Below are 18,772 nucleotides of genomic sequence, written 5' to 3' on the forward strand. Positions count from 1 at the left end.
ATGAGACTTGCAGAAAGATAACATATAAATAAAGAAATATAACATATAAAGCAGTGCATTTTGAAGAAATTCAAATTTTTGATTGAGGTATGTGTTGTGTATGCGAGAATTTACAGATTATTTTTAAACTATAATTTCTGTGTGCTATGGCTATTTAGATTATTTAATAAGGAATTCATACAATATAAGAAAGAAAAGAGGGAGCAATTTTTGTAGTTTTTTAGTAGTTTTTTTACATTTATAAACTTACATTTAAATGCTTTAATAAACTAAACGTATTTTAGAATATACAGTTATGTATGCGTGAAGATGATCTCTCGAAATTATTCACATTATTATCTTCTTCACTCGGATATGACGCGTATCGTCTCTTGGACATTTCGCTTAAGGCTCGGTTCGCTACGCTTATTTATCATCACCGGATATTAAATGCTGTTCTGTCAACTTGAAGCTAAGAGAACGCGTACGTCGATCGATGACTGGGCGCGCATTGAAGACTACGTAGGCCGAGTCGACCAGTTAGTCCGCGAGTTATGCGAGCGATCGAAGAGAAGAAAAGGTCTTGACATTTCCTCCGCGCCTCGACAGAACTAAACCGAACCCTTCCTGACATTAGATGGAGTCTTTTAGATTTCTTCGACATTTATAAAGTAATAACATATGACGAACAAGTAGCGCGTCGATCTTAGCGTCTTCATTCTCGGTGATAATTCAATGGTGTTTCTTCAAAACAGAGATAAAATGCGCAAGCATTGCATGCGACAGAGAAACACTGTAATGCTATTGGTGTTTTTGACGAGAGAGTGATGTCTATAACACCATCCACTTAGGAAATGAAGAACGGTACTCTATTTTTTTTTTTTTTTGAATGGCGCGACGTGTGTCGGACCAGTCTAGATCAAAACGTTTTAGATTACATGTCGCACTTTGGGAAAAAGAATACTGCAACTCAAATTTTTTTAACAGGTTTTAAAAGTTTGAGAGAGAATATGAAAAATAGTATATGTATATCATATAAAACGAGAGAGATTATTATGTGTGTGTGAGAAATATATAAAATATATAACATTATTTTCTCTTGCATATATTTTCATATTCTTGTTATATTACAATCATTCATTGAGTGTGTTTTACAAATTACGTACATATAATTTTTTGAATGTAAAAATAGATTATATATATACATGAATTACATATACACACAAAAGTTTATGATTAAGATGCAATAAAATTATTGCTTTGATCATGCATTGCGATACACTTATTCAAGATATATAACGTAAAGCATTTATAAGAGGAAAAATTCGACTTTTTTAAATCGTATTTTTTCCAAGATGCGATATTCTTATCATTTGATTTCCATTAAAAAATCCATTAAAAAAATGTTATCTTTTATTATGTATGGTGATATATTACGAGCTAGATATTATTATTTTTATAGGTCAAGAATATGGCGCGAAGAAGTTCAAAGAGCACTTCGATGAAATTATACGATGAGTAATGCAAACTCGATTTTTGCTCCATTTAAAATGATATATCGTATTGCAATTATAGTATAATATGATAAACAAATTTGATATAACTTTAAATGTCAAAACTCTATAAAGAACTGCGGATAATTTTATGATTGTAATTACAAGTTTTTAAAATAATATAAAATTAAAGAAGTATGAAAAAGAAAAATAATAATTGACATCTTGCAAAAGACTATACGTAAAAAAGCTATCAATATCTTGTTAAATTACAATTAATTGACGAAACTTAAAACTAGAGTGATACAAAATTTTGCTCTTTTAGGAGTCAAAAATTCTTTTTTAATAATATTGGTAATACAGTTTTACTTTATATATACAACGCAATTTTAGTAAATATACCATTTTCTATTATCTCACACACTATTTATACAAAAAGTATTATTATTTATGTATAACTATTTATGGAATGGCCGATTCGATGCGAATTTGTGATTAACTGGACAACCGCATATACGACACCTTGAGATTCGTTTCTGGAGTAATTCATAATTCAGTCGGTTTTTGCCTGAGCACTTTGGCAATATTAAACGCAGACGCGCGGAACCCACAAAGGGCATCCACAAAGCCGCGGCAAGCTCAAAGCATCCCTAACCATCGTTCTACCCTTCACCCACTCCCATCCCATCTATCTCTTGTATACGATGGTGCGTACTCAACAGCGATCTCATTTTACTGAGTTTGCAATGACGACGATGTCGCTGGAATAAGATTGAAAAATCGCAGCTTACTACTTCGCACGTCGCTACACATTTATTGACAACTTTATATCATTTTCCAATTTATGCATTTTATCGATATACCGTTAACATTATAATGCTCGAAATGAAGAAGAAAGAATTACAAATATATAAATTTTGCCATCTTGTTCTATCAATTAATAACACAGGTCTACAAGGTTTTGTTGTTGGGCAGCTGGGGGTCATTTCCGAAATAATTTTCTGCGTAGAATCCGAATCCGAGGTCAGAATTGGCGCATCACGTCAGGATTTTGAGATATTTGAGGTTATATACTCGAAAAATGGCTTTTTGGGCTACTTTTGAGGTTATGTACAGGACGCACAAAATTTTTTAGCTCTTTTCTTCTAATTGCATCATTTAGTACTACTCTTTCCCTTCAAAATGAGCTGTCGAATGGTCATCTACGATTTTTCCTTGCAAAGTTACGGCCATTTTAAGATGACATGATGAATTCCAAACCCTGCGCCGTTATAGCCCAACAACCTCATGAGCATCAGCGACCCCAAAAACTCATATATACAGTTTTCAGTCCAGGTTTTCGGGTTTATAGTTCAAAGTTTACAGGTTTAATGTGAATGCTCATGAGGTTGTTGGGCTATAACGGCGCAGGGTTTGGAATTCATCATGTCATCTTAAAATGGCCGTAACTTTGCAAGGAAAAATCGTAGATGACCATTCGACAGCTCATTTTGAAGGAAAAAAGTAGTACTAAATGATGCAATTAGAAGAAAAGAGCTAAAAAATGTTGTGCATCCTGTACATAACCTCAAAAGTAGCCCATAAAGCCATTTTTCGAGTATATAACCTCAAATATCTCAAAATCCTGACGTGATGGGCCAATTCTGACCTCGGATTCGGATTCTACGCAGAAAATTACTTCGGAAATGACCCCGCAACAATCATGACCCCATTTTTTGTAGACCTGTGTAATTATGTAAGAGAAATCTCCTTGCAAAAATTTTTTCCACATTTCACGTGCACTTCGCAAAGAGGTTTGCGAGAGATTATTTTCTCTCTCTTCGCCACAACGAACATAATACAGAACTTCAACTTTGCGCAGAGCATTTTATTCGCTACCGGAATAGTATCCGGCAGGCAGAAATGCCTGTTAACGTTAACCTCACGCGTAAATGTAAAATATAATTAGACTTCGCAGTGACGCGAGCTACGATCTGGAAATATCGTCTGCAAGGTTTGCTCGCTCGCTCGCTCGCGGCTGGCGATTTATTCGCGCAATAACGTCACGTACTTTACAGACGTACGTAACGTTTACTGCATTTTCTATTCAGTGGATAAGTTACAGCTACCGTTACCATCGTGCGCGGTCGCGTCGCGCGAATATTCATCCCGGGCATTCACCGTGTATCTACCGGTATACACACAAATGCCACTATTTTTCCCAGCAATATTTATCGATGTCCAACGGATTACGAGCGCAGCCCAACTGCTGCCAGTTGCTGGCTACCAGATTCTGCGACCAAGTTAATTCTTAGCTAATAGCATAAATATCCGATCGTATTTTCTGTTTCGTATATAATTGTAGGAATCATAAAATTATATGTTTATACGTTAGTAAGAACTTTTTAAATGGCTTTTATAGAATGATGACAATTATTAATTATTATACGAGCATCTAGAAAAAATTAAATACACAATCTTTATTATAGTTGATTTATTTTAAATATTTTAAATATTATTATTTTATGAGATCAAGACAATAACACCTGTAGCTAATATTAAACCTAAAATTGAAAACCTTCGAAAAGAGGTTCTGGTTTTTTATGTAACAAAATCTATTTTCATATTATAACAAATTTATAATTATATGCTTTATTTTTTCAATTTAGTTTTCAATTTATCATCCAGAAGATATTTTAAAATAATAAATTCCATGTGTGAAAATATTTTCTTTGCCATGATATATAATATATAATATATATAAATTTTAAAATTAATATTAAACAATATATATCTCTCTTTATAGTTTTTTATCATATATATAGTGCAAATTAAATCAATAATTCTTCGAAAAACCTGAGGTAATTTTACTTTAGGAATTTTATAGTTTGAAGTTATATCAAATTTTTTTGCACGCATCCGACGATACTCGCGCTATTGATTGAATAATCTTGAATAAATAATTGCAAAGAGTCGATCAATCGTCTGGTTCGTGCGGTTAAAAGAGTGCACGATTTGCGCGACCCACGATTTCGTGCACGCGATATCAAACTCGCTCCTAAAGTCTACGAAGGTAACTTCGGTCAGAATCCTGGTCTCCATCTTCAAGGCGGGGGTTGCAATCGATACTCGGCGTGCCCTTTGACCGATACTCTCGCGTTAGTATCGATCCTATATGATGGTCGAGCAATTCATTCTCTCTCTCTCTCTCCCGCCCCCTCCCCCAATTCTTACTCGCTTTCGATAAGTAATTTAAAAATTTCTAGAAGTACGTATTAATTAAATTCGCATATATTCAAGATAAAATTATTTTTATTTTAATATAAAGCACACAAATTTTTACTAAAATTATTTAAACCGTTTGCTTCTCCCGTTTTTTGTAATCGTGACATACAATAGAATTGATAAAATCTTCCACGAAGTTTGCTGATGTTCCACCGTAAATATGCATACGTACACGTGTTTTCTGATACTTATTATCGTACATCGGCGCCACACCTGGCGATGCGCGGAATCGAAACGACACGATAAACCAAAGGGTGGAAACAATAGTGACTTTCGTGGCGACCACCTGGACCTGGCGCGAAACCCCCGGATATTAAGCGCGGTGAACAAAGCGGACGGAAGTAATTACCGCTTTTAAAACTCACCCCGGAAGCATCGGACGACAAAGGGAAACAAGGGAGAAAGTACGAGACGCTTCCTGATTTCGTGCTGTGATTCGGTTAAATCATCGCGCGTGAAAAGTCGCATCGCAATTGACCGTGACTGCCTGTCTGATGCTCGTTTTTTGCATTTTTCGAATGCAGAGAATCATTTCGGGAATCACGAGCTTAAAAACATTATTTTAAATTTAAATTTTCGAAATTATAAAAATATTAGAAATCTCCAAAAAATTATGTAGATATTTTTTCTTATATTTCTATATATTTTCTAGAATTTTTGTCATTAAAATTATTGTTTACATTTTTCAACAATAATTTAAACAATAATTATTGTTTAAATTATTGTTTTAATTTGCAATTAACAATTCCATATTTTTTCTTAAAAACAACTATGTGTTTTCTTTACACCAATTGATTCCTCTCATTATTTTGTACATAAAAGTATTAAGGTAAGATAATCGAAAAGTGAATATTTTACAAGATATTTTACGGTTTATGTAAAATTAAGAAATTATTTCAAGCCTCATAACTCAAAAAGTACTTAACGAAAAGGTACTTAATTATAGTGTTTTGGAAAGCTCTCGAGATAAGCTACAAGAATATGCAATAGAAAGTAAGGGGTTTCATTTAAAAAATTGAAGATGACCTTTACGTGACCTTGAAGCAACTATTCAAGGTCAAACTAATGACACCACCTTATGTCCCCCTTGAAACCATACAACTTTTGTCTGAAACATCTTTTTCTAAAATTAAAAATAAGAAAGTTATTTGGGGTGGGACATTAAAATGGGACACCCTGTATATTAGGAAAGGACCAGAGAATTTAATTTTTTTTCCTTCAAAATATAATTTAAGGCAAAGATGAGTCATACTACTAGAATAAAAATAATTTATATCATTATTGTACATCAGATTTATTTATGAATTGAAAAATTCCTTCTAAATTCCTCCTAAATTCCTTCTAAATTTTAACTGTGCTCTCGGAGTCAAATTTTGAGATATAATGTGTACAGTAACGAATACCGGTAAGAATACGCAGCCGCAAGAGAAGCGGGCTTAACGGTTTTCGCGAAGAACTCTTCAATTAAGAAGATTCCCGGCATTATCGCGACCATGGCAGCTACGCGCGCCTCGAGGAACTCTCGAACTGGTTGTGGTTTAACGGCCGTAGTCGTGCTGATGTCTCTCATATAGCGTCGCGTCGGTGTGGCAACTTAATACAAAGAGGGAGAAAGAGAGCCGCAGAAATCTCCACGCCAATAACTTTTTATTGAGCGAGCGACTCTTGCGCAAGAAATATGAATTGTTAATAGAAGGTAAAAGCAATTTTATGTACTCTACATAAAGGCGTGTCGATATATTCTAAGAAGTGGCTCTCTTTCTCTCCCTCTCTCTTTTTCTCTTCGCTATACATCGCCGACGCTCCGCTATGTAAATCACGAGAGAACCATCCCTGCCACTGCCACCCGCATACATTAGTTTTTATCTGTTTTACTTTTTTATTTGAAGGTAATTTTCATAAAATGCTTCTTACTCGCTCGAACTCCTCTTCCGCTATCCCCTCAAACTCTCCTTTCCCCGACGACTCTTCTTAAGATTTGATTCTACTTGATAATTCCGTCACTTTTGCCTTTTAGCCCTTCAATTTTCGTTCCTATTTTCTAAACTTTCCGTATCGCAAATATATGAATTTTTTTTACATGATTATATCGGAAGTATACATGTTGCCAGTCTTAAAGAAAAAGTCATTGAATTCTTGGAAATAATAACAAAAAAAATGTTCTACCTAAAAATCATTTAAATGAAAAATATAAGTTTTTAATCCCGAATTAGTCATGAGATACACGTGGATATCGTATAAATGTAATTAATGCTCAGAATCGAACTGATTATAATACTCATAATACTCAGTATCTTAATTAGACATAGATTAGTCAGATAATCCGAAGTTATAACTTATTAGGTGCTATGTTTCAATTTCTGAAAGTTGTAAGACCATGTACTCAAAAGTTAGTACATTTGCGTATTTAACTCTGAATAGCTTGCATAATATATGCATGTATAATAGTTAGTTATATATGTATGTACAAGATCATGAGATCGAACGGCATGAGAGTATAAGATGTCAAAATTACCTTATAATCTAATACTGCAAAAATCGATCTAATGAACCAATGAGGATTACTCGTTTCTAGCTCGATTGATTGGATAGTGGCAGAATATTGGCAAAACTAACAATTATTATTTCCCTAATTTTTACTGTATATATCTCAGATTTATTTTGCAGGTTTGTCTCTTTTTTAAAATTATGATAAACAGAAGGAAAAAGAAAAAAATTCAGATTAAATTCTTTGCTATAAAATACGATATCTCGAATTCTTTTGACAGTTCGCTTTTATCATCGATGCCAGATTTTTTCTGACCAAATATCCCATATATATCTCTCTTTACGTATTCTCTCATTCGGATCTATTTGCGTCGCGTCCGATCGTTCAGGGTGACACATAGGGGACGATCGTGGCCGCGGTAGCCCGCCTTCTCGAGGTCGCGCGGTATATTGCGAGGCCAATGAAAAATTTAATAGAACCCGCCGGATGATCGATGTAAGATAGTCGGTGGAGAATAGCGAAGATTATAAGGGGGCTGGGCTGCGCCGCGGCGAACAACCGCTATTCCGAGATGAGCGATCGACCCCCGGAGACACCGGAGTCTGATCTCGTCGTCGCGCCACCCCATATACCGGAGACTCGTCACTCGCCTTATCTCTCGACGGGCCTGTCGCCCGATATAACGGAACGTCGAGTCCTTACGTTAAGCTGTTGTGGGATGACATGCTCGAAGAGTGACCGCGTCGATGTCCAAGTTTGGATTGCCTCGCGATTGCATGCTTTTGGCGTGATGTCGATCGCGTCATCGTATTGCGACATAGACTATTGTAGAGACCATGACACATTAGTTTACTCCAATTTAATTCAATTGTGGATTATTTAATCAAATGAAGAAATCCATTTTCTAATCCATTTCTTTTAATTAAAATGTAATTATAATAATCCTTGAAATAAACGATTAAAACCAATGTTTTTGATTAAACTTTTAAAATGTAATTATGTAGATGAGTTACATATATTGTTTTGTAACTAGATTTTTTATTTTATCTTTTTTTCATTTTATTCATAATTTTTATTTTTTATAATTTTTAACTCGTCACAGATAAAAATTTCAATTATTAAAACATGTTAAATATTAAAAAAAAATTTATAGAAGACATATACTTGTCTTCCTCAAAATTTGTCCTAAGGAGTAAATAAATATATAATTCATAAATATATATAATTCAAAATCTCGAAGACTAGATAGAATAACCTAAAGATTTCAATGCCTAATTTTATCATTCGTGATAAATCCATAAAAAAATAGCATGTAATAAAATTTTTATAAAAGAAATCAACTTTTTTATTTTCTCTAGGGGGAAGTTCGTTTTAAAACTTTCTTTTTTGTAAAAAAGTAAAATAAAAAATTCTCATCAAAATTAATTATATATAAAAATAATTATATATCTCATACACATAGAAGAAACATTGAGATTATATTATTTTCTTACATGATGGGAGTTTGATAAAATTTTCAGCATATTCTGCCCGCGATGATTACGTACATACGGATATACGTGTCCGGATTTGTTTGAGGGGTTCCACCACCGAAGAATCACGCTGTCGTTGGTGAATTCACCTCTCGCGCCGAAGGGAATAGCATCGATTACGTCGGGAGGCGCGTCGGGATTCCATGGAAATGTTGCGCGACGTAGTGTGTCTTTCGCGCATTCGCTTTCTGTGACAATCTCAAAAGAATCACTGGCGTGTACGGCTCTCCGGCTCGGTCTTCTCGGAGCTAACTTTATTAAAGCGCGCGACCGTGCGTAAACCGGAATTATGAAATAACCACCGGCGCTGTCACGGCCGTGTTGTTATTATCGTCGCGGCTGTCGTGGCGGTTCGCCGCTTAAGAGGGGCCCGTGAAATTATTTATGCGTCGTCGGTTCACGCGCGCGCATTCCTACAACACGCGTTCCGTCCAACGATCGCGCGTGCGAGCTCGTAAAAACGCGCGTCGAGAGTCGATTAAGCAACACGTCGAAGAGTATAATTGATCGTTTCTGGTCAGAGAAATAACACATTCCTATTTTCTTTTTCAAAGTCCTGGGAAAAAAGTTAATTTATGGAGGGGTCCATAAATTGTTATTATAATGCTACTTTCAAGAAGATTAGTCTATAACGGTATACTTTTAATTGAGATTGTCTTTCTGTGTTTTTCTAGTTTCTGTCTTTGTATAAAGAGAAGCGGAAGAAGATAAATTATATCTCATTTATAATGTTTTTGTATGTTGGTTAATTTTATATTATAAAAAATGAATCTTTATTCTCGCTTAACATACATAAGTGTTAAATAATTTTTTTATATCTATTAAATGTAACAAAAGATGACGTTGCAAAGAAGAAAAATTTATGAGAATTTATATATCATTTAATTATATATATTTATTTTTGCTATAATTTTTCGTTAATAAGGCTTTCTGTCGTGTTAATGGTAAGTTAACCATAAATGAGATTCGACTCCATGAGTTAAATATGCTCTCCATTCGAACGATTCTTTTATATTCACGATTGTGTCGCATGTTTGAGATGAAAAAGAAGGAAATGAAAGTCAAAGGGATTTGGACGCACGTATCGCGCCGATAGTCCCGTTCTAAACGGTGCTTACGGAGCCAGCCACCGCGGTCGTTAATCTCGTTTCCCGCGAAGAGAATCAAGAGAAAGAGGGAGAGAGAAAGAGAGAAATGTACAGAGCGAGTTTCGGATTCGAGTTAGGGGTAGACCACAAGGATCGCGGTGGCTTAGGTATCAGAATGTTCGCGGTTGGTCACCCTCGAGACTGGAATCAGAGACTGAGAGAGTGATCTGGAGCAAGCGGGGGTGGCGAGAGTGTCTTGCATATGTGTGTGTGTGTGTATGATGCGATTCGTGTACGAGATGGACGAGGAAGACGGAGTGCGAGACGAGAGGAAGCGAGAGAAAAAATAACGAGGGGAAAAGGGTGAAGAATAGCAGGATGGAAAAAAGAGAGAGAGAGAGAGAGAGACGGAAAGGGAGAAGGACCGAAAGAGGGAGAAAGAGGGCCGGGGGAGCGAATGTGGCGCGAGATTTACCCTAAAACCCCGGGCAACCGCAACCCCCGAGCGATTTCGATTATCGATAGCACTCGTTTTAAAACACCCAGTGTCGATTTGCCGCTCGTCCCACTGGTAGTGCGTTAGGTGGTTGGTGGTCGCCCACCTCCGCCCGCGTTCCAGACCCTCCTGTGTGCGCTCTGTGCGATTCTTTTTATTCCCCACTCGTTGACGGACGCGACGATTGTCACGTTGGGAATTTGTAGTCCCCGCAGATGCCATTCGAGATTCGTCCGATTGGATGGGCAACTGTAGACACTTGCCATGCTTCTTTCGCGACGTTCACCTCGACGAGCGACCGCTTGATTATTCGTCCGATAATATTCCGCGTCGCTGAAATAAATCGTATCACAAACAAAATTGCGCGATTTCCAAAAATTACATTCCGTGAGAGAGGATAAGGAGGATTTTAAATCAATGCTTTATTATAATTAAAAATATGAATACAACGAAAGATTTTAATGGAACTTTGTTGCTTAAAGTTTTTTTATATAATAATATTTAATAATTTTTCCAGAAAAATTATTAAGTATTGTAAAATAAAGATATTTATACGTACCAGAAAAAATATTTTCCGAATTTACTGATTTTTTAAAAGATCTCTCTTGCATATCTATATGTTTTTAATTATATCGTGATTACGAAAACGATTTAATGAAAACTAATTTCATTAAAAAAATTATGTTTATTAATAGTATCTCTTATGTTGTAAAATATTTAAGTATATTATTTTCTCTTAGAGATTACATTCTCGAATTTTTAAATAAATTTAATATTATTGTATTAACTTTTTTAATATAACATGTATTATATATATAATTGATAAAACAAGGAAGATTCTTTTTTATAATCTACGTATAAATAATAATGGCATAAATATGAAAAAAAAAATAAATAATAAATAAAAACGGCAGTTAGCATAACGGAAGGAATCTAACTAGGTTGAATTCAATGGAAATTGCTCATTAGTAGGAACTTTGCGGAGCAACCGTATTGTTTCTCATGCGTGAACTCCTCGCATGTGCCTTACATATGTCAGTCGAATCTCGGTCCCCTCATGTTAGATGAATACCAGTCCACCCCCTGACGATCAAACTGGCGAAGTCAGGTAATCGGCGTAATCACGCATCGTGATTTTTGACCATCTGCTGGACGAGTTGCATCGTGATTTTACACCTGCTCGTCGCTCGTTTTGAAATCGCTCGTTCAATTTGTTGTCGCGCGAACAATCGTTGGTGTTTCCGGAAATATCGGGCAAAGAATCATGTGTTCTCGTTGGCTCTTTTGTTTCCCGATACATCCGCTCCGCGATGTCGATCGCGTGGGAACGTTAATGAAGAAGTTATCGTACGAAATGTGTCACGCTTGAAATTAGGGAAACTGTTGCCTCCCTCTTTCCCTCCCTTCTATTCCTGCCCCAGCTCTATCACCTCACAATGCATACGTAGTCGCCCCATGTGAATTAATGTGCGTTCGGATTGCTGGTATGACATTATATGATCGGCACATATAACAATAGCATGAAAAAAATTATCGTTTGATCGCATGCGCTGTGTTGTGAAATACAGCACTCTGTGGACTAGAATCCGATTCACGAAAATAAATTCGAAATCCACATACATATTTAATTTATATCAAGTTTCCTTAATTAATAAGAAATTATTACTAATTACGTAATATCTTGGTTTATCACAGCTGACTATGAACAATGAAACATTTTATAATAAATTTAATTTGTAAAAATAGATAAACTTCATAAAGGAGAACCAAGAATTTAATTTTTTTTTATATACATTAATAAGAACTTGCGAAAATATTTTCTGCATTTATTGCAAATTTTTATTTATTTATTGAAGTATTATATTTATATATTACATATTTTTTTTTACATAATCGAGATGAGAGCAACAGTTCCTTGTACTCCTTTGTGCGTGTCAACTTCGAACGTTATCTGTCGAGATATTTTTTTCCTGCGATGGAACTTTTTTCTACGATCTCAATGACAAACGACGCGGGGGCCGCGGGAGGTTGGGAGACACAGAGGGCAACTTTAGTCCATCGTAAGTTGAAATTTCAGTGGCCGGAAATTCCGCGGCATTATTCGTCTCCGAGATCTCGCTGCCGTTACGGTATTGTGTGTCGCGGTAGGAAATGATGCAGGTTAAATGTACCGAGCGGTAGATAATAAACAACAATAATACACACTCGAGATAAATAACGTGCGACAGATATCGCGCGCGCAGAAAACATAAAATATTTGTCCCCGGGAGTCGCGCCAGGTCATCCGTCATTCCCGGCTCTCGTGAAATCGATAAAGCCACTAAAGGATATTTATCGCTGAGAACGCGCTGTAAAGCTTTCTCCCATTGCCTTCTACTTTGATGCACAAGTATCTGGATTCACAACACGCTTAGTGTGCAAATTATCGATTAAATTAAATGAATTTTGTTACATCATTATATTTATATACATCTATAATTATATATTTTAACATTTTTATAAAATATTCTCTCGCTCTTGCTCTCTCTCTTTCTCTTTCTAATATTTTTAAAATAGTATTGTCATTGTGTAAAGCATGGAAAAAGATTATAAATATAGGAAGATTTTTTATTATAATATATTAATAATATAAGTTAAACTTGACTTTATATGCGACTTTAATTTCATTCGCAATTACATGTATTTTACAGCAATATGTCGTTTCTTTGCGGGATTCGTTTTCCTTGTAATTCTAATATAATGCATAATATATTCAATCATAGAATAGGTTAATGCTATGCGACACGCAATGATAATTTGCGAAAGCGGCAAACGATCAAATAAATGTTAGTTTACTATTCATTGTCAGTTGTAAATGTCACTAAAAGTCTTTTAGAACTTTCTGTAATATATAGTATCTGTGATATGCGCTCTCTCACGATCTTTTTTTCTTAAAGCAAGCCAAACAGTTACTTGGCCAAGGAAAAGTACGGACAGCTCTTGGAACTTTCAGAGTAAAATTGATTGAGGTGAAAAATCTCTTATACAAGAATATATATATATATTATATGAATATTAATATGCGTATACGATTGAGAAAATGCTGATCTTTCGATTTTCTCTTATGTCAATCATGACGGGATAAATTTTCTTGAACATCGACCTGAAAGTGTGCAATCAATTTATAGTTTTATCAATAAATAAATCGAATAGAAAATATAGAATGCACATGATGACTATGATTATAAATTAATCGCACAAGATGTGTTTGTTCAACGCAACTTTCAAATCACGGATTGCATTTCTAAAATAACAAGAAATAGAAATACGATACAACATTAATAAGCACTCTCTAAAAGTAAATCAGTGTATTATCACTGAAAAAAAAGTAAATAGTCACTTATTACAGCAGTAATAAGTACAGCACTGTAAATCAGTGATATTTTATTGAAAGAATCAGTTAATAATTTTGACTGTTTCAATCAGTAATATTTCTCAATATTAGTAATATTTCTTTCGTTATTGTCAGTAATATTAAACTACAATTCATCTCTCTATCTGTTTCATATAAACTTAAAACTTTTATTTATATTTACTAAATATTTATTATATTAAAAATTTTATTTTATTTATATTACATGCATATTGAACTTGTTATTTTAAATAGATAACGAACGAATAATTTTCATTAAGTCGCCAGACATTTATTTGTCCGACTTATAAAGATCGATTTAATATCTGAAGCCTCTCTATTGAGATTGTATCAAAAATTAAATCGAAGTAATACTTCTAATTTTAAATGTCGCTCTTTGCAAACTTTATATAATTCTTATGACTAAAATTAAATACGAGAGAGATAGCGATCGTAGCGGTAAACGAACGAACTAGCGATTACTGGTTTTACAGTAAAATTTACTGGGTTTACAGTGAATTTTATTTTAACTGACCATAATCAGTGAGATATAAGATAAAATAACAAAAAAGTAAGCGTTTCCACTGAAGATCAGTAAAATACTCACTGATTCTCAGTGAAATCTTATTTTACTGTTTAAATTAGTGATATTTTCACTGATTCACTTTTAGAGAGCACACATATGTATATGACCTTTGATTTTTTTTAAATTGTTATACTACCTTTGGCAGAGGTAAATATTTTTTAAAAACTTTATATAAAAATTAATATTCGAGATGTACGATATCTCAGTTTATATATGAGACACTAGAGACGTTGAATAAAGAACGAGCCACTTTAGCTTTTGCAATAAGGAATACTTTAGTTTACGCTGTTTGCTCTTATCAACCATTTAGAAGCCGATTTCTTCGATTTCTTAGAATCAACGTTGATCGCCGTTTGCGAGACGACAAACTCAACAGACACGGACGAAAAAGCGAAAGACCGGAGTAGACGTTCGTCGTATTCGCGCGCGCGCGCGCAATTGTGAATGTGCGTGGCTGTAGGGGTTTAATTTGTCGAGCTATAAGCAAATAACGTTCTCTCTGAGTTTGCTCGGAGTAGAGCCAACGACGCGACGTCCTTTAATTTAAAGTCCTCCTTCGATATCGGGCGATGTGAGCTACCTACCTACCTATCTACCTACCTACCTACCCCGGCTTTGGTTCGCTCTCGGTATCACCGTCGGGGCGTGCTTCATTTTCAACCATCTCGCCGTGCTTGCACGCAGCCTGCGCAAACAGATGGGGTGGCCTCGTGCAAACAGTTATTGTTTGGCACAGGCGCTTATGCACGCCTGTGAACCAGTATCGACGCAGAGATCTCAATTAGTACGGCACTCACTTAACGCGATCAGCCGTCGTCGACGCGACTCCGACATCCGGCATTCAATTAATTGAACACTTGTTCTCCCGCGCCTTAGAAGGATTTCTTTCTCTTTTTCTCTCTCCAAGGCATTTTCTAGTTTTTTTCTTTGAAAAGGGCTGACAAGTTCTTAATTCTAAAGATTTATACCAGTCGTATACTTGAGTTGCCATTTATAAAGCAAATATAATTTTGTTAGGGAATTATATTAAAAAGAAATTAATGATTTACAATATATGTACGTATGTATGCATGTGTATGCATGTGTACGTAAAAATTAATAACACTGCATATCAAAAAGATTTAATTTAACAAATGGAAATCTTTGTTTTAATTAGATTAGATATATTTACACATATTAACGAGTTTTCTTGCAGATTTAATTAAAATACATAGGATTAAACCAAAATTTGTCATTTTACTGTAATAATTGAAACATACATATTACACTGTGATAATCGTGAAATATTTCCCTCTACTTGACGTCTACTACTTCTTTGCAGATCAAGATCATTCCAATCGTTTAAAAAACCACCGAGAAATCTTGCCTATAAACAAGAAGGCTTAAGCGCGAAATCCTCGAAATGACCAAAGGCTGTTCTCACAAAGGGAAGCAGTGACTGCTCGAGAAACTTGCGCGAGATCGCGGGGTTGGCTGGTAAAATCCTTAGCCTCGGATGGGGTAAAATTACACATGTGTGCGAAGGACGGACGAGAAGGAGGGAAAGAGCGCGCGAGAGAAAGAATCTTACATTCAAAATAGCAGGGATAAAGCTGAAGCTTTCGGATTTGGCAGTCACTGTGGCGAGGGCGTACGGGCGGTCGCGAGACTCTACGTCGAGGAGACAGGATCAAGAAAGGTGGGGTACAGGTTGTAACATGCAAATTTGAACCTTAAAGGTTTTATGTCGGTGATATCTCGGAATCATCTTCCCTTCTTCCTCGATCACGTCGGCGGCGTGGTCCTGGGAGGATTTCGCCTTGATCTTATCTAGGGCAAAATTGTCTCGCGCGTTGAAAAGAGAAATAGACATTCTCTTGTTGTCCTCCTCTATAAAAAGTAGAATCGCGTTAGCCTTTCACCGTGTGTACGATCTCCAGGTCGATAGCGATTTCTCGGCGGTTAGCGATTTCCTGTTGGTATACGATCTGGATGTTTCTGCGAGATTTTGCATTTTTCAAAATGACATATGTCTTATATACACTCTCTAAAAGTGAATCAGTGAAAATATCACTAATTTAAACAGTAAAATAAGATTTCACTGAGAATCAGTGAGTATTTTACTGATCTTCAGTGGAAACGCTTACTTTTTTGTTATTTTATCTTATATCTCACTGATTATGGTCAGTTAAAATAAAATTCACTGTAAAACCAGTAAATTTTACTGTAAAACCAGTAATTGCTAGTTCGTTCGTTTACCGCTACGATCGCTATCTCTCTCGTATTTAATTTTAGTCATAAGAATTATATAAAGTTTGCAAAGAGCGACATTTAAAATTAGAAGTATTACTTCGATTTAATTTCTGATACAATCTCAATAGAGAGGCTTCAGATATTAAATCGATCTTTATAAGTCGGACAAATAAATGTCTGGCGACTTAATGAAAATTATTCGTTCGTTATCTATTTAAAATAACAAGTTCAATATGCATGTAATATATAAATAAAATAAAATTTTTAATATAATAAATATTTAGTAAATATAAATAAAAGTTTTAAATTTATATGAAACAGATAGAGAGATGAATTGTAGTTTAATATTACTGACAATAACGAAAGAAATATTACTAATATTGAGAAATATTACTGATTGAAACAGTCAAAATTATTAACTGATTCTTTCAATAAAATATCACTGATTTACAGTGCTGTACTTATAACTGCTGTAATAAGTGACTATTTACTGTTCTTTTTCAGTGATAATACGCTGATTCACTTTTAGAGAGCATATATGAAATGCTTACTGAAGGAACTGTTTATTCTAGGAATTTTTCCTTTTCCTTGAAAAACAATGTATATCGCAGAAAATAAATTCAAAAGTTTGAGTTTATTCCAGTTTAACGCATTTAAGCAACGAATTTTTAATTTTTTTTGTAAAAAATGCGAGAGCGCGAGAAATTTGTTGGTCTTTATATAAACATCGTTATTCTAAATAATAATAAGCAATGAGATATTTTGTTTCATTATTATGCAATATAACATTTTTATTTTGATAATATTCTTTGAACTTATTTTTATTAAATACAAATTTTTTATTACTTTTACATTGTTACAATGGGACGATTATAGCACGATATGTTATCGATATTTGAAATTTTATGCGGCGCGTATACGAAATTTCCATTCTTTTTTTCAACCAATTATTGTGTGCGTTTCACCAATGACCGGATCGAATGATAATCTTCCTGCAAAAGAATTTATTATGAGTACAGAACGAAACGGGAACGGCTTATACAGCGTGTCGCGCGCCACAATCAGATACAAAATTGCAAACGATTTTAATACGGCGCCTCCATAATTCACGGTCGAACCGCGTATTTTTATTGCGCGTGCGGCGATCGAGATTGTTATCTAAATTGAATCGGATACCGGAGTTCTGGCATGCCGCTTCTATAAACACGGGCGTAAACCAGACATACCGCGATTTTTTAAGCTGCTTTCTATGAAAATCGCTGAAAACTTGCGATATTATGATCGAAACTGCTAGCGTAGATAATAGACGTAGTCGATCGCAAGTTTATCGAAATATTTTTTATTTTATTTTATGTCTAATATAGACTATTAAATTATAGCTTCTTTCGCCAAGCTATTAAATGGAAGTAATAATTAAATTTTCGTTGTATTTTCTCTTCATTATTTTTTCCTTCTTCCTTTTATTTTTTTTATGTAATTGCTAATTGTTTTTGTTTAATTACGATTACTCTATCATTTTTTTAATCGATAGGCTGGAAATTTTTTATCTATTATTTATTTAATTACGATTATTCTGCGATTTTTTAATCAATATGCTGAAATTTTCGAATAATTAAAACGCTCCTCGCACAAAGAAGGAAAAAAATATAGAAAAGATCATGTGCCAAATTGCAAGTTCGCATCGTGATTACCACGGACTCGTTTGGCGCTTCTGAAGTTGTACGATGCAGATCAATCATGCAGATATTAATATCGCGGGTCCACATTGGCCGCGCATTCGGTAGTCATGCTGCACTCCGGCCATTCATCATAGCGTAGTAGGTTACGGCACACCGAGGGCGTGTGATTAGAATCAGTTACCCTTTACTTGTGCGCGCGCGTTGCCACTGTCCCCGTAGTAGCAGCGGGTAACCCTTGATATCCCGGACAAGGATATCCCCTCGGGTACCATCTGCCAAGAGCCGTTCCTTCTATCTCCATAGTGTCGCTTGCTCCGATGGGAGAGGCTGGGTTGCGCGGTCCTCTCTCGAAAAATTAATAATCCACGGTCTCTCTCATGGCTACATCATTAAGGCACGCTTAACTTTCAGCTCTGCTCGCGCTTGATGATTGCATGATCGCAGCGTCCCTGAATTAATCGCGAAAAAACATTTTATTATATTTACATGTCTTGATATTATTCTATATTTGATCATTTGAAATTTATGTTATACATATTTTATT

General features: G+C 35.1%; 1 protein-coding gene across 4 annotated transcripts in view; it reads left to right on the top strand.

The window, feature by feature from the left end:
- The window catches only part of Svp (COUP transcription factor 2), a 315,105-nt gene that overhangs the window by 13,431 nt on the left and 282,902 nt on the right, over window positions 1–18,772 (top strand). The window contains exon 4 of one of the 4 annotated variants that reach the window (XM_083106213.1): window positions 15,639–16,006. The exons of 1 other annotated variant lie outside the window; for it this stretch is intronic. The gene's annotated coding sequence lies outside the window, so the exon portion shown is untranslated. Of the gene's footprint in view, window positions 1–12,381; window positions 12,401–15,638; window positions 16,007–18,772 lie in introns of those variants that run through there. 2 more of the 4 variants (XM_083106143.1, XM_083106294.1) reach the window with 2 other exon arrangements.

This window comes from Camponotus vicinus, unplaced genomic scaffold (assembly GCF_025532165.1).
Source record: "Camponotus vicinus isolate PSW18456_S1 unplaced genomic scaffold, iyCamVici1.0 SCAF_1, whole genome shotgun sequence".
Lineage (NCBI taxonomy): Eukaryota > Metazoa > Arthropoda > Insecta > Hymenoptera > Formicidae > Camponotus > Camponotus vicinus.